This window comes from Babylonia areolata, chromosome 7, assembly GCF_041734735.1.
Source record: "Babylonia areolata isolate BAREFJ2019XMU chromosome 7, ASM4173473v1, whole genome shotgun sequence".
Taxonomy (NCBI): domain Eukaryota; kingdom Metazoa; phylum Mollusca; class Gastropoda; order Neogastropoda; family Buccinidae; genus Babylonia; species Babylonia areolata.
Window position 1 is genome coordinate 37,265,369 of NC_134882.1, and position 762 is coordinate 37,266,130.

The window sequence follows — 762 nt, forward strand, 5'->3', positions numbered from 1 at the left end:
GCACCATATCTTTATTTTTCTTCTTCTTCTTCTTCGTTCGTGGTCTGCAACTCCCACGTTCACTCATGTGTACACAAGTGGGCTTTTACGTGCGTGACCGTTTTTACCCCGCCATGTAGGCAGCCATAGTCTGCTTTCGGGGTTATCATACATCATATGAAAACAAAAAGACGCGTCCAGACAAGAGAAGGGAACTCACAAACAACTTCCGCAATAAGCTGTTGATGCGGACGCTATTGCCGCGATTTGTGTGTGTGTGTGTGTGTGTGTGTGTGTGTGTGTGTGTGTGTGTGTGTGTGTGTGTGTGTGTGTGTGTGTGTGTGTGTGTGTGTGTTGTTTTGTTTTGTTTTGTTTTGTTTTTGCTATTAATTTTCTGTGGCAGCTACCACACCTGTTGTTGCTACGAAAAACTATCACCAGTTCTACTGCTGCTGCTGCTGCTGCTGCTGCTACTACTACTACTACTACTACTAGACCATTCTACGATAGACCATTCAATCCTTCTTTCCCGTCTTCATTTTACATTTGGTATCAACGGCACTGTTCTAAACTGGTTCAAATCTTATCTCACTGATCGATTCCAGTCTGTCATTGTTGATAATTTCCAGTCTGAACCCGTTAAAATTGAACATGGAGTCCCACAGGGATCTGTTTTAGGCCCAGTGCTCTTCACACTGTACACTGCTCCTCTCGCTGAAATTATCAACCGCCATAATGTCAGTCATCATTCTTATGCTGATGACACTCAACTCCAGAAGAGTG